This window comes from Suncus etruscus, chromosome 8 (genome assembly GCF_024139225.1).
Source record: "Suncus etruscus isolate mSunEtr1 chromosome 8, mSunEtr1.pri.cur, whole genome shotgun sequence".
Taxonomy (NCBI): domain Eukaryota; kingdom Metazoa; phylum Chordata; class Mammalia; order Eulipotyphla; family Soricidae; genus Suncus; species Suncus etruscus.
The window spans coordinates 98,301,349-98,317,795 of record NC_064855.1 but is presented as its reverse complement, the minus strand read 5'-3'; positions in this window follow the sequence as shown (position 1 = coordinate 98,317,795).

Below are 16,447 nucleotides of genomic sequence, written 5' to 3'. Positions count from 1 at the left end.
CTTAGTTAATGAATAGGGATATTTCCTTGATTAATGGATCTGTTTATTATCTTCAAAGTTGATGTGATTTAATCTTATAAATGTCAGTAATGCACTCTAAAATTGAACTTCTTCTGAACTCCCAACTAAAATATTTAAATTTACAGTGAAATTTTCTTATTCCAAAAGGTACTTTTCATCTGACATGACAGAAATTGCTTTCAAATAACTGAGAGACTTTTTATTTTGCCTCAACCTTAAATAGACTTTATAAGCCTTCAAGCTCCTGAATATAAAACTTGAGCATCTCTCCAATCACCCTATTTTCTTCTACTTTTTTTTACATAATTATTAACAAATGAGTCATTTCAATGAAGAATATTTAATAGAAAGGAATTTGTTGAATCTTCTTTTTCTGAAATCACCCTGGAATGAATTGTAGTGTAAATATTCTCTGTACATGTGCTTAATCAGTTGAAATATGAATAAAAGCAGTGATTACTTAAAAGATTTCACTTTAACTTCAGTTTGTCATTTAGTACTATATTAAATCTCAACAAAGTTTTACAATAAAAATATTATGTTAAATTTCCTTTTCCCTCACTATGAATTCTATTTTACACAAATCATTTCCATCACATAATATTTAACATTCTGCTTGCTTTTGATTTCAAAGATATGATATTCTTAACTCATTACAATTATTGTTACCAGATAGTGAAAGTCCTCGGAGCCCCACAAAAATAAATTATAAACGTACTTTCCATATTTATTTCACTCTTATTTTAAAAAGACAATTCTATATCTTTCTCTACGAAGAATTAGATTCTCTAAATCTGCTTATCTCTGCCCTTTGTTGTTGTTGTTGTTGTTGTTGTTGTTCTGGTTTGGGGTAATGTCCCATGTCACTTAGGGGTTACTCCTGGCTCTGTGCTCAGAAATCGCTCCTGGAAGGCTTGGGGATAATATGGGATGTCAAGAATCAAATCCAGGTCCTACTCGATTAGCCATATGCAGAGCAAATTCCCTACTGTTGTGCTATTGCTCTGCCCCATAAAGGTCTCTTTTTCTTTTTATCATAGCTATTTTGCAGTGCTCAGGAAAAGGAATTCAAATTCCAATTTTGTACTTTGGTGCAGCCAAAGTAATTGAGCAATAGTAAGGTCAGTAGTGAACTTACAGTGTGAATCTAAGAAAGCATGAGGTGCCCAAAGAAAGTGCAGAAGGCAAGGAACAGGAAGTTGATTAGAATTTCTAATACATATCAGTCAGCTACTTTAATTAAAAAATGCAATATATGGTCCTACAAATCTCTTGATTTATATGGAATAGAAATGAAAGCAGATCCATAGATCTATCAAATGTATGATTCAGTTATTAGAAAAGTAAGAGAAGAATTTTAAGCTCTTTACATGTGTGAAAAATCCAAGGAAAGCATTGCTCATAACACCTTGCTTTTAAAAAAATAATTACTAAATACAAATTTAAACAGGGATTAAATGCCCAAACTATAATACAAGAAATTTTAATGAGCATTGCATATACACTAGATTTAGGATTAACAATATAAGTGAAACAAAATGAATTACTATTTATAAAGGATGTACCATCCAGCCAGATTACTGCCCTATGTCATACAAAGAGGTTACAGATTTAAGCTAATTTATAATAAATAAGATGTTTTCATTACTAGGATGTAAAATAAAATGAATAAAACTTAACTTATTGAAAACTTAATAGAATCACTGCAAAGAAATTCCTACTCATTCTTATCATTGTTTTATTGAGAGTAATGTCTGAGATTTGTTTTAATAATACTCAAGAATTTCTACATTTTTAGGAAGAGCACACAGAAACTGTATATTCCAGAAATATTAATAGAAAAATGCAAATATACATACAATGACTAATGATGTTTTCTAAACCTAATTGACCACTTACAAATATTGAGTGCAAAACAAAACTTGTTTAATTACTGAACATGAGAAAGTATTTTTAAAAATTGAATATAAAAGGGTAATAAAAAGTAAACTGTATAAATGCAAAGAAACTCAAAGCAGCTACAACTACTCTAAGATTTTAAAACACAGGCGACCACACTTAGGAGAGTTCACCTAGTCATGCTCAGTGATGGGGCCTAATTGCAGAGTGCTCAGGTAAGGAAATTTGTAGTGGGCTGGGACAATCACATAAACTATTTGTTTCCCACTTCTAAAATATATATGTCTTCCATTATTTAGTTTCAATTGTCTCAAAATCCAGTGCTTTATTTATTTTGTCTTGTCTCTTTGTGTCAGGCCGGTTAATCTTTTCTCTTTGACTCTATCTTGGTTCCAACAACAGAATTCAATCTTTTGCATCACTCTATTCCCTCAGTACCATGTCAGAGTAGACCCGGAATATCACTGAGAGCATTCTTCCTACCAAATACTAACTTTTCTGCCAACTTACATTAAATGAAGTGAATGGAAATTTTTATTGAGATGGGAGTTGGAGATGTGTTTGAACACAACAGAAGATTTATAATAAAAGAGAATGATCTATGGGTTCAGAAATTGTGGTAACTGCATAATATATTACTCCGTTTATAACAAGTAAATGAACCAGGAGGCAAGGTCTTTTTGAACTGTTAGCAATTAAACCGTTTCCATGCTTGTTATGATTACTTTAGTTAGTTAGTTAGTTAGTTAGTTAGTTAGTTAGTTAGTTAGTTAGTTAGTTAGTTAGTTAGTTAGTTAGTTTTATTTGAGCCACACCCAGTGGCGCTCAGGGATTACTCCTGACTATTCACTCAGAAATCGCTTCTGACATGAGGGGGCCATATGGGAAGCCAGGGGATCAAACCATGGTCTGTCCTAAGCTAGTGCTGGAAAGGCAGACACCTTACTACTCTGCACCACCACTCTGGCCCCTTGTTATGATTATTTTATATCAAATAGTTGGATCAGATAGTTTTCTTGTTGTTTGTTTTTGTTTTTGAGCTACGCCCTCTGTGCACAGGGATAATTCTTGGCTCTTACATAACTCTGAAGAAATCAAGGGCCTATATGGGATACTGAAGATGGAACCTGGGTTCGGGTGCCCTACCCATTGTGCAATCCTTCTTACCCCTGGATTACCTGACTTTTTCAATTTAAATGCTCAGAGTATAAAGCATAGTTTTCTAATATCACATTAATATCATTAATATCACATCACTCAAGTCAATAAAGGTATATTTTGGTCAATTACCTCTTAGTGCACCTATTTTTTTCTATAAAGGATAAATAAATGCACAAGAGTAAAACTAGGAAATTTAATTTTTAAAATAAAAGGAAAAGATAAAACAAAAAGTAATTAGAGAATACCCAAATAAATACTTTGATGCCAATTAGTAGCAAATATTTTTAAATATTTGAATACTACCAATTCTACATTTTATTTTAAAACATGCACTTGGTGTTAGGACATATAAAATAATTTATTTGTACTAATTTATAAATACTACATATTGGTTATTATATATTGAATATTTTTGTTTTGGGTCACTCCCTGCTATGTTTAGGGCTTGTTTCTGTATGAACACTCAGAGACCTTTCCTCGCGGGCTCTGGGGGTCATATGAGTTCTGAGGATCGAACCTAGGCCAGGCCAGCTACATAGAAGACAGGCATCTTATCTACTATACTATTTCTCTAGCTCCATACAATGTATCTTCTTTTTTTTGGGGGGGGTTTGGGTCACACCTGGCAGTGCTCAGGGGCTACTCCTGGCTCTAAGCTCAAAAATCATAGCCGGCATGTTCAGGGGACCATATGGGATGCTGGAATTCGAACCACTGTCCTCTGCATGCAAGGCAAACACCTTACCTCCATGCTATCTCTCCGACCCACACTGTATCTTTCTTCATAACAACTCTAATAGAGCTCATTTGGTTGCAAATGAAGAATTATCATAAGAATTAATGCATTTGTTGATTAGTCATATGAACTTTAATTAAATTTAAAAAGAGAAGTCTATAATAGAGATTAAAGATACCAACAAAGCTCTAATTTGAAAACCATTACTTTAGAAGTGCACTTAAATTGGAAAACCGTACAATAATAAGTTCTTTAATATATTACAATGGGTGATAAGCAATTTATGATCATAAAGACTTGTTCTGCTGGATAACTTATTAGCAAAATATATTAACATTATAGCCACTTACCAAAGATTATTTTTCACTGTGGCTAGTATGTCAATCTCATAATTCACAACCAGAGAAACATTGCAATTACAGACATTTTGTTATTGCTGGACTTTTTAAAATTCTCTCATTTCAAGCTACATTAAAAATAAGACTAAAAAATTATGGTCTTAGGCTTTTCCAAAAGAAGTGCTAATCTAAAATTTTTAGAATTCTCTCGTCTGTGCCCTTCAAAGAATTCTCCACTTTACTGTGCTCTTGCTGAAGGATGGAATCGTCTCCTTGTACTGAGCATATGTAAATAATTTCCCTTTGTCCAAAGGGTTAGGAACAGTGAGAGGTTATATTCCAGACATAGTTATGAAGAATTTGGCCTTTCCTTCTAATCTTATCTTTCCCCAGAGATAGCCCTACATGGAGGAATATGCCAGATAATAAAGATACCATTTCCCTCTAGAAGAATAGCTCCAAGTTATTTCTACTTAAAGAGCTAAATGAACATTTTTGCTGCAAGTATCCATCTTCTCACCCTAACTTTGCTGCAGTCTGCTCCTCATTAGATAGATCCCTAATAAATTTTTCCAAAGTAACAGAGAAAGAAAGCTGTAGGGAGATCTCATCATAATAATGAGAAGATAAAAGTCTGTGAATGTCAGCTGACTTAACAGCTTGGAGGAGTAAACCTTTAGCACTCTAAGAAGTTGACCACTAGAAGGCACAGCCAGTTTAAGTTATCACTCTGCACACAGCAACCCTCTGAAGATAAATCTTGGAAGCAACGCTCATTGGAGGATTTTCTTAACTTAGAAATGAAGGTGCATTGAAATCTTACACATTTGGTTTCTGTATGATAATATAAACACAGAACTGCTCTGGAATCAATTAAACTAAAATTCACACCTTTTTTTCTGTCAGGTACAGTACTACTCAGTGCCAAGGGAGGCAGATGGAGTGTAGTTTTTGCTCAGAAATATGCAATCTGTTCAAAACATTTTTTGCAGGATAAAAAAAAAAGACCCCTTTCTCTCTTTTTCTGAAAATGAATGTAAAACACCTTTCCAAGTGCACGAAAGAGTAAAAATAACACAGAGTATGCTGATTAGTAAAGAAATTAGGGACAGTTGAATATAAGGGTAAGAAAATGAAAGAACCTGCCAAGGGTGAATTTTAGTGCACCAACTTCATCCTATAAATTCTTGTTACAAAAATTACAAGAAGTGAGGCATAGATCTGCCTATGATTATTCCAACAGCCAAGGAAAAGAGGGAAATATGGTCAACCACAATTTATAATGCACAATGAAAAGATTTATCAGAACTACTTTTCCCAAAGCAGAAACCTTGAGGGAATGTTGGTCCTCCAAAAAGAACATAGCACATATAGCAAATGCGTACCCATCACCAAGTTCACCTGTATCTCTGCACAGGCAATCTGGGTCATCTATCCATTTTCTTAGCAAACAAGAATGAATGCTGTGCACTTTTACATGCTCCATGAAAATCGTCTACATTCCTGGGATTCACATAGAACACTCTGAGAATCTGGGGGAACCATCAGATAAATAACAGACAAAAAACTCAGTAGTGCAAACCACAGTATCAAAAAAGAAAGAAAAGAGAGAGAGTGAATGAGAGAGAGAGAGAGAGAGAGAGAAAGAGAGAGAGAGAGAGAGAAGTAAACTGCCTGCCTCAGAGGCAGGAGAGGAAGCGTGGGAAGGAGGGAAGAGGGCATCTGGGGGGGGGGTGAGAAGATAACTGGGGACATTGGTGGTGGGGATGAAGTTTGCTGTATTTTGTATGATCCTAATTCAGTCATAAACAACTTTATCTGTGGGATAAAAAATGACTGTATTATGAACAGCCTTGTAAACATCACAGTGTTTAAATTAAAAAATAAGTGAAAAAGTTAAATTCAGAAATTCAATGAGAGGGCTAATGATCAAAGGGGATACACGTTTTGGTGAAGGTAAAATGTAAAAAGAGTTAAGAGGGGAGTAATCTAAGATGCAATTAATAAATAAATAGAATCATGAAGAATAAATGCATTTAAGTTAAATTTATGAAAGTGAAAGTAATAGATATTTTCTTTGCTGGAAATAGTTCTATGTACACTTGGAGCAATTGTTTATTCAGCTTTGGTAAGCATGAAAGCCCTGTAAATATATTTTAAGCACATGTGCTCCAACTCCTCCTTTAAGGCTGTTGTTTCCTTATTAATTTTTGTCTAGCTGATGTGTACATTGATGAGAATGGAGTATTAAAATTGTGTTGTTGAGCTGGAGTGATAGCACAGCAGGTAGGGTGTTTGCCTTGCAAGTAGCTGACCTGGGTTCAATCAATCCCCGACATCTTTTATGGTCCCCTGAGCCTGCCAAGAGAGATTTCTGAGAGCAGAGCCAGTAGTATCCCCTGAGAGCTACTGTGTATGACCCCAAATCAAGGTGCTGTAGCACCTCAAATCTGCTTCTTGTCGTTTTGCATATTTTGGTTCTCTACTTTGGTACATGGGTTAACAAGTGATAAGTCCTCCTGGAAAATAGTCATTATTCATTATATAAGGTAAGGCCTTATCACTTGTTACTTGTTTGACTTGAAGTCTTTTTGATCTAAGTATGTCTGTCCTGGCCACCATTTGTCTTTATGATTATTTTCCAACTTTTGACTTTCAGCCCATGATTATCATTAAATTTCAAGTGAGTCTTCAACAGACAACACAGAGTCATATTTTGGTTTATTTGTGAACTCATCTTGACACACTATGGCTCTTGGCGATTCAAATAACTGGTACCTAGTGAAATTATTAATATAAAAAATTCACTGCCATTGGTTTCTGGGGGTCATTGCAATATATTTCTGTTCTTTCACATGTCTCTTAGTCTCCTTGTACTTGTAGTGCCTTTTGTGCAGTGGTCAGATCTTGCCTATATCTTCTTGATTGTTTATTCTAATTTTTTTGAGGTTGCCAAGCTTTTTACATCAATATGTCTTTATTTTATGTCCTATTTTACATTGAGAGCAATTAAACTTTGAATTTTTGTGAATTTCATTATTACTCTCTGACACTTTAAGTTTTCCAGGCCCTTGGCATCTTACTATTACCAAGTTGTTTCTTTTTCTTTTCAAAGGGTCTCTTAAGTATGTCTGGGAGCAGGTTTAATGGTGATAAATTCCTTTAAATATTGCTTGTCTGAAAAGTTCTTTTCTTGCCCCTTCAGAATGCAAACCTGAGAGATGGTTTCCATTCAGCACTTGGTATGCATCGTGTCACTTTATTTGAGCCTGTAGAACTTCTGTTGACAATTCTGCTAAGAGTATTATTTTCCCTTGTTGCTTTTAGTATTATCTCTTTATCTTTTATTTTCATTAGTTTAATTGTGATTTGTCTTGGTGCGCATCTGTTTGGGTTTATTTTCTTTGGAATTCTTCAGGCTTCCTGGCTCTGAGTGTCTTATTTCACTCTCAGTTTGGAAAAGTTCTTGGCTTTATTTTTTCTAACTTGAATTATGGTTTTTTTCTCTTTCTCATTTCCTTCTACATCTTCTATGATATGAATGTTATATGAATGGTGTCCCCCTTGATACTGTCCTCTATAGGTCTTATGTTACCTTTTCTTACAATTAATCTTCATTTTGAAGGTCATTTTGGATGGAGTCCATTACTGTACCTTTGGGTTCACTACTTTGATTTTTTTTTTTTTTGCTTCTTATATTTTGCTATGAACTGCCTCAATTTTTAAAAGAATGTTAAGATTATATATTTGGGTTTTGACCACACCTAGACATGCCCAGGGCTATTCTTAACTCTATACTGGGGAGTAATCTCCAAAAGTACTTGGGGACCTATGCATTATTAATGATTCATCTAGAATCACTGGCATGCAAAACAATCACTTTAACACTTGTACTATCTTTTCAGCCCTCTTCACTGTAATTTTTAACTCTATTATTTATTTTTGATATATATATATACTTTGAAAAAGTACTCAGGACTTATACCTGGCTCTGTACTCAAGGATCATTCCCGGAGTGGCTTGGGAGACCATATATGATGCCAGTGATCAAACCCACATGTAAAACAAGGGTACTACCTAATGTACTATTTTTCTAGTCCCTTTGATATTTTCTTATATGTCTACATTTTGTCATTGCTGATATCCTTTTCCATTGGTCTCTTTATTTCAGTAAGAATCATTGAGACTATTGTTTTGAAATCTTCTTTTGATTTCTTGTATAGTTTTATTGAATTAGATGTTCTTACTAGGTTGTTCTCTTAGTCCAGCAGTGGAATTCCTTGCTCCCCACTATTATTGATGCGCCATGAATAATGAAGTTAGGTTTTAGAAGGCTTATATTCAAATGAGTCTAGGTGTTAATTTGCAATTTCAAGTGTCTTTGGCAATGAGGTAATGACTGTGGTAGGGTTTGGGGCGCTATGTGATTCATGGTTATGAGTGCTTGAACCAAGACTTGGGGTTTACTTAGAGGATGTCTGGAAATACTGGGAGAATACAAATTTGTGAATTCCTAGTACTGACTGCTATAAGAAGGTTGAATGACATTGAGGGTGACCAGGGAATCCATAGCTATTTGTGACTAATCCTAGCTGTAGAACTAAAGTTGAGCAGAGTGAGTAGCTACTAGGGAGTTTTGTAGTCACACATGCTTGCCAACTATAAAGATTCCATGGCCAGGTAGCCCTGGATGACCAATAAGAAGCTCATGTTAGGGTGAGTCAAAGAAAATGCAGGTACCTCAGAAACACTTGGCAGCAAAATCCTGATTTAGGAACTGAAGGGCAACAGAGTCTAAATAGCCTTGTTTCAGCAAGACAATGTAGCAGGCCTAGAAAGGACATTAATCTCACAAATGGCCATGTGTACTGTGTAACAAATTCAAGCAGGTTAGTATTCCCATCTGCATATAATTACAGTCCTAATTAAATTTGTGCCTTAAATACAAAAAGGTCTGAGCAGAGTTATTGGTCATGACTGACCAGTAGTGACTGGTCTATTATAGTCATAGAGAACTGAGAAGTAGCTAAGGGGCCCATGCTGAAATGCACTTAAAAGAAAAACTACACTCACCAATGTTGGCAAAGTACATACCATATGGTCAGCAAGGAGCTAGCAGGTAGCAGAGACACCTGAAGGCCTCCACTTTAGGATATTCTAAAGTAGTTTTGTCCACAGAGGGGCACATTGACTGCAAGATTCCAGATGTGTGTGAGGGCAGTAAACATTCCTGATCTTGTCTCTCAGGCCTCAGCTACTGAGGGAAAAATCCATGAGGAGAGCCCCATCTACTTAGATGCTTAAAGTAGATGGAGCTCTCCTCATGAATTTTTCCCTCAGTTTTTTGAATGAATAGTGATATTCACTATGGTATCTACTATCGATTCTACCAGAAAGTTTGAGAGAAATGAGCAAGATATGGCTATCAGGAACTCCAACCCCAGTGTGTATCTTATAGTTTCTTTCCTCTCATTTCAGTTGTTTAAGCATCAGACTCGTGGGGGTTAGAGATTCTGAAAGTGAAAGATAGTCCATGCTTGCTCTGAATGGTAAGCTTCTTTTCTAAGAAATCTCTTCCATATTTCAGTTGTTGCTCAGTGGTGAGCTTTTTTCTTGTGAAGGCATCATTTCTATGCCCAATCTACCTAAACATTATTTTCTCATCCTTTACCACAGACTTTCTTTATTTGTGTTTTTGTGATTAATATGTTTTGGTATAGTCTTTCTATGATCACAGGAAGTTATAAATATGTATCCTCCCTCTTATTCCACCCAAAATAAACTATTTTCTAAATAGAATATTTAAAGTAAATGTTTTCAATGAGTTAGGTCAAATCTAAAATTTTGATAATAAAATAAATGTTAAAATAATAGGCAAACATTTTAAAATACTACAAAGCAAGACTTGTTTGTATTAGCACAGAGAAAAGGAATTGAAGAAATGAAAGCTGAAGTAACAGGTTGTCAGGAACATTTCTAACTCAAGGCGAAGAGCCTCCAACCAGACCCATATGATTCTGTATTACTCCTATCACTTCATCTTCTGAGTCCTTGCAGAACAAGTAGTACCTCAAAGCTATGCAATACTTTAAGCCAAAAATATAAAATTATATTTACTACTTTAATTACTGGAATGTTGGGCTGGAGAGCAAAAGTACAGTGAATAGCATGCTTGCTTCACATGCAGCTGTCCTGGATTTGATTCACAGCATCCCATGTGATCCTCTGAGCCCAGAGGATCCTGAGCACAGAACTCAGGATAAAGCCGAACAACAACTGAATGTGGCCCAAAAATCAAAGTGACTGAATAAATAAAATACAAATGGCAAGTTAAAATTTACTTTTTTCCAAAATATTTCAGCTATAGAGAGTTGTAATTTTTCTACTTTGGGAGAAAAAGAAAATATAATACTATTTTACTTTTATATCTTTTCTCAGTATATAGAATAGTGTTTATTTGTTTGCATAGTATTTCCTTTCCCCACACTATCGAGTGGTGAACACAGGTACTATAATTATTATTTTACATCCACGTGGCAGTAACTGAATCCCATCTGAATTCATTTATAATCAATAGAAAATTTTCACACTTTCCACTCCTTTAAATGGCAATAGGTATGCTCAACTCTAGCATTGAATCTCAAATGCATAATTTATTTGAGATTTATCTAAAATATCTGACTTTAGCCTTTGAAAATTAGGTATTCCTAATGAATGAAAATGAGAAACTCAACAATTATTTCATAAATAATGTAAATAAATCAAGACATAGTTTACATATTAATAGTAATAGGTAAAATATTATTGAATATGTATTCATTTATTACTTTCGGAGGAGACACATCTAGTGATGTTTAGTATTTATTTCTGGCTCTACCCTCAGGCATCACACGTAGACAAAGTTGGAGGACTATACATGGTACTAGGGATCAATCTTAGGTCAGGACTGTTCAAGCCAAGTACTATCTTTCTGCTCCCTTATCCTCAATTATAATATTCTGCATGAATTAAATCTATAATCAATAATCTAAATTATTTGCATATATATAATTAATTAAATAAGTTTATATAAAATGCTTTGGTATTACAATGTCAAAACAGGTTAGACATTCTGAAAGCTTTCCCTCAGGTACTATGTAGACAGCGTGGTTTATCTTTGTTAGCCACCATACCTCTAACTAATAAGTTTACTGAATGATCTATGTGCATGTTCTTGCCCTAATTCAAACAAACAGGCTAGAGCTTGTGGTAACATGATGACCTTACAAGTACAAAATACATACTCCTCAGGCATATTTGAGACATTAACTGTGATAAGCAGAGAGCTCAGCCTTGTGTAATCTGTCAACAAACTAATAAATTACTTTGGTCAAGGGAGGAGGCACTTCCTCCCCATGACCATCTGCACAGGGGAATAGGTTAGTAATTAGGATTCCAACAAAACTGAAGGTTTTGACAAGATAAGCAAAGGCTTAGTATTTAAAGTTAAGGTTTAATCCTTTTAGGAACTGATTAACACACACTTAACTTTTTTTTTTTTTTGGCATTCTATCTATAAATATTAAGAGATTACTAAGAAATATGATCAGGCAGCAAGAATGTCCATTTAGAGCCCTGCCCTGAATTCAATATAAAGTCCTTTTTTTTCTACTTACGTCAAAAGCAGTTCTACTTCTCCAACGGAACCGCACTTGGGTGCTTTCTTGACTACCGAGCCAAACCCAAATATGCTTAACTCTCCTGCAAAAGATTAGTTTTTTAAGCACTTTACTATTCATTTTGGGCGATGGAATTGAAGACAGAAGACTTGGATTTATATTTTAGTTGTTATATTTAAGAACCATGTCACATTAGGTAGCTACATAATTTTTTCAACCGGAAAATTTTGTTATAGCAACTCACTGGACAAGCAAATTAATAAGGAAAGCAAATAGACTAGTATGCTTTCCATTTCACTCCTCCTGCAAAAATTTCTGTCAAAATTTACTTCATTTTTTCTAAAAATAAAGATTGAAATTTGAATAATAAGTTGATTAAAATAGATTGTGAGTATCCCAACAATGCCATATTCCTATTATGCTCGATTTTTGTCTTTAAGATGTATTGCTATGTAAAATGGAAACGGATTCATCAAGTTGTTGAAACTTAAGACAGACAAGAACTACTATATTCCCAGTTCTACTCCAGTAGTTCTGTAGAACATAAATACATAGAAATATGTCCATAAACTGAATGTCTTTTTGATACTTTCTAAAAACTTGGACTTCAGCCTAAGTTTACTAATTTGACTTAATGTAAGTTTCATAAATTATTAATATAGAAAGAACGTTGTTAAGTGATGGGAAGATTTTTCCTATAGTTCTTTTGTATAAAGAAATACAATAGGGGGGCCGGGCGGTGGCGCTGGAGGTAAGGTGCCTGCCTTACCTGCGCTAGCCTAGGAGACGGACCGCGGTTCGATCCCCCGGCGTCCCATATGGTCCCCCAAGCCAGGAGCGACTTCTGAGCGCATAGCCAGGAGTAACCCCTGAGCGTTACCGGGTGTGGCCCAAAAACCAAAAAAAAAAAAAAAGAAATACAATAGTAGTTTTATCACTTGGAGCACATTTTTCCTAATCAAAAATATTCATCAGAGAAATAGAAAACTATTTAATGAGGTAAAAGAGATACATTCAAGTCATAAATGTTACAATGAAATTATGTTACATATATATCCGACTGCGACTGAGTTATTTTACAAAGTGAATTAGTCCCAGTCCATTAATTTTCCTTAGAATACAAAGGAAAAAATGGATATTCAAAAAAATGAAAGAAAGAGGATAAAAATATCTGAAGACATCATTCATAGTTGAAAATTGAAGATCTAGAATAAAGCCGAGTTCAGGAAGAATAATGTTTATCATTTAATTAAGATAAACAAAAAATTCTACTTTTGCAAAAGTATTCCTGTTTGCCAAGAGGTCAGATTCAGTTCAATGTGTCTGTCACATTTTAAAGCTGGTCATAATTTTAAATATTTCTTTGAATGTTAAAATTTCTTCCTTGATTTTGTATATCTTTAAGGTATGCCTTAGACCTGGAAATTTTCCCTTAAATGTGTTACAAATATTAGCCAGAATAATATATTATATGTGTTTAGACATCTGTTTTTTTCTCATTTCCCATGAATTTGCATGACACGTTATATCCCATTTTGTTTCCAGTCACACTGGCTTAATTTTGTTCCTGAACCTAACATGACCTAAGCAGAAACCAATTCAACCTTAGTTTACCTCCCACACATTTTTCCCTTCACTTTTGAAGAGTTGGGATTAAGGCTGTACCCCAGATCCTGTTTATTATCTTCATGCTGACACCCTGTTCTCCATCTCTATGTATTCCACCAATGTTTAGTTTTAGATCCCTGTAATAACATAGTCCAAAGTCTCTCACCTACTTTTATCTTTTTATTCTTTATGTAGAGTCATAGACAAAATTCAAGTTACCTTTGTTATATTCCAGCATTTCCTTAAGAAAGTGAAATTAAGAATAGACAATGACAGAGCTGATCTACCTTACACTTTAATTTCACTTTTATTTCACTGAAAATTCCTAAGCATTTACAATTATGTTGGATCAACTTGTTTCCCCTACTCATGAATTGGGAACCTTAGAAAACTTTCTTGAATTTTGAATCAAATTACCATTTGCTGAATTTCTAATGTAAAATATCCTTTTGGATAGGCTTTTTTTTAGCAGAGTTTGACCCCCAAATTTGTAATATCGTCTATTCTCTATTCTATTCTGTATTCGTAATAGTGTACTTACTTATACCAATTCATAATAGTCATACTTGGTCTTTGGTTTTATTAGTCTAAATTACAGATGAGGAAACTAAAGTTCGGTGAATTTAATAAAATTAAATATATTTATTAAATTTGATTAAAATTTTGATTACATTTTATTAAAATTTGATTGAAAATCATATTCCTCACTTAATATTTTGCTCTCATGGAACATGCATAATTGAATAAACCTCAACGTATTAGTAATTAATACTATAAGTGAATGTAAGATATGAAATATAGGAAATTTAAAGAAAGAAATACCCTTTTTCTTCACTTTTTATTTATTTTTCTCTTTTAAGGTTAGGGGTTTAGACCACTTCTTGTAGTACTCAAGGGACCATGAGGTCCTCAGTGATTTATGCATACAAATTATGCATTCACATCCTTTGGATTATTTCCAGAACTATTTTTTTCTTAAACTAATTTTTTGGGGAGGGGGGTTTGGGCCACACCCGATGATCCTCAGGGATTACTCCAGGCTATGTGCTCAGAAATCCCTCTTGGCTTGAGGGACCATATGGGACGCCAGAGATCGAATCAGGGTCCGTCCAGGGTCAGCCACATGCAAAGCAACCCCCTACCGCTGCACTATCACTCCGGCCCCTTAAACTAAATTTTTCTGTGTATTCATCTAGGTGCCTGAAATATAGACATAAAATATAGTTATAATCAACATTGAAAGATGTTACTGCCTTATTGAAGAATATATTTCTACCAACTTTTCTTAAACATTACTTGGTATTTCTCCAGTAAATAAACTTAAGAAATCTTTGCTAAATTTGATAGAGACTTTTTCCAGAATACTCAAATTTTATAATATTGCCTGTGTTTTCATCTATTTTTTTCCAGAAAGCTTTATTTATATATTTCTACATCATTAGTAGAGAAATAAGACAGGAATTATCACCAATTTGTGTCCTTTTTGTCATTCTTGTTTTATAATCAATGGAGACTCTAAGGCCAAGCATGACTACTTCCTTAAACTGTTTCCCCAAAACCCAACTCTAGTGAATAAATTGCTATTTGCTGTAAGATTTTACATTCATGTATACTGAAGACTTGGTTTAATTCTCAAATATCTCTTCAAGACCCCAGTACTGCACGTACATTTTTAATATTTTGTCAGTCCTCAATAACCTTGAATTTGCAAATTATAACTGCATTTAATAATGACCTAGTTATATTAAAAGCTCATATTGGCTCATTATGCTATTGTTTGACCTTTTGTTGAATTATGATTTTGCTCCTAACTAAATTAGTTTTGTCTTAAGGGGTCTTATTCAATGCTAAAATTAGATCAGTATAGTATCTATGATGACCTTCAGAAAAATCTTTCTTCCAATGAAAGTTTGGCATTTAGGTTTAAACTCTAAATGAATTTTATCTCTTAATTATGATTATTATTTTCTCAGAAAATAACTCATTGTATATCACAATTTTTATATGTAGAGTACTAATAAAATACTTAACATGCAAATACCGAGCAGTTTTGTAAATCATCTTTTTTTTTAATTTCTAAAATGCCAATAATGGTAGGACAATGTTGTATAGTTTTATTTATTTATTTATTTATTCCAATATGATCCAGTGATTTTTATACATAAAAATGTAAGCATAAACATCGCTGTCAGCATTGAATTCTTTGCAAGCTTGTGACCACAATAAAAAAGAAAATAATACATTAATTATTAACTAAAAAGTAAATAAATAAAAGACTAATAATGTTGAAATAAAAACTAAGAGCATACTTCTACTTATTCTTGTAATTAATTTTTCCTTTAACAGCTAAGGTCAAATTCCAAGCATTATTTTTATATATTTTTCCCTCTTGAACAGAGAATTAAATCACTGGTTGACTTTATGAGCTCTTCATCATGAGATATTCTAACAAAGGCAACTTGCCTCACAAGCATACAAATCTAATCATTTTAACTTGCAACATAAATTGATATCTAAGACATGTCAACTGAAATATTTAGTTATTTCCGAAAAGTGCAGGTGTTATGAAATACAGCCAACTCTAATTCATCTTCTAAATGACACTGAGTGAGACACAAAAATTACAAGGCTTGCTTATAAAAATGCTTAAAAATAATATTTCAAAGGACACAATTACCTAACAGAAGTTTAAATATCATGAACTTATTTTTAACCCTAAACAACATAAAAATTTCCAACATTATTTTTACTCTCTTATTAGTCATGATAGTTATCCTAGAAGAAAGAAAAGCTGAAATCAAAATATTTGAAATCTGGAAGTAATGAGGCAGCTTACCCATCTAAATTTTAACCATCTAGAAAAAGATTTTGAGTCAGTTATTTATTCTAACTGGTGAAATTCCAACCAGTGCAAACTATCAAATAAGATATTATCTTCTTTGTACCCTTACTCAGAACATTAAGTATAAATAGTTTATATCAATTCAATATTTCCTTTACATGTACTGAATGTTTAATTGAGGACA